This window comes from Penaeus monodon, chromosome 34, assembly GCF_015228065.2.
Source record: "Penaeus monodon isolate SGIC_2016 chromosome 34, NSTDA_Pmon_1, whole genome shotgun sequence".
Classification (NCBI taxonomy): domain Eukaryota; kingdom Metazoa; phylum Arthropoda; class Malacostraca; order Decapoda; family Penaeidae; genus Penaeus; species Penaeus monodon.
In genome coordinates this window covers 23,625,243-23,625,630 of record NC_051419.1, presented here as the reverse complement: position 1 = coordinate 23,625,630, position 388 = coordinate 23,625,243, and the positions used below count along the sequence as shown (strand labels likewise).

General features: G+C 37.6%; 1 protein-coding gene across 1 annotated transcript in view; it reads left to right on the top strand.

The window, feature by feature from the left end:
- LOC119594650 (cardioactive peptide-like) overlaps positions 1 to 388 on the top strand; it is a gene marked incomplete in the record, with an annotated part of 25,423 nt that overhangs the window by 24,722 nt on the left and 313 nt on the right. The window contains 1 exon segment of the mRNA XM_037943699.1: positions 1 to 388.

Below are 388 nucleotides of genomic sequence, written 5' to 3'. Positions count from 1 at the left end.
GTAACCTGCAAGTCTCGTAGCGTTCGCGTATCTCCCCCGTATTCAGTAATTTGATGCAGTTCACAGCGTTCGTGTAAGATCCCACGTGTTCCGACTCGTGAATTTCGATTTTTGCGCAGGTTAAAAAAAATAGTTAGTGAAATGTAATAAATTTCTTTGTGCCTGAATGAGAGGTTTTTGGCATCGTGTCTTGTGTGATTCTTATATATCTTTCTTACACCCGATGCTTTTGAAAATCATAAAATGAAACTATTTTATAGGAAGAAAATTAAGAGGAAGTCGAGTCACGAACACTGGGATCGAACATTGGCTTTTGTGGCCATCATTCTGTCATTGCCGATCAACGTATAGTTATTCACAAATAGAGTTGAGAGATGTATTATAAATA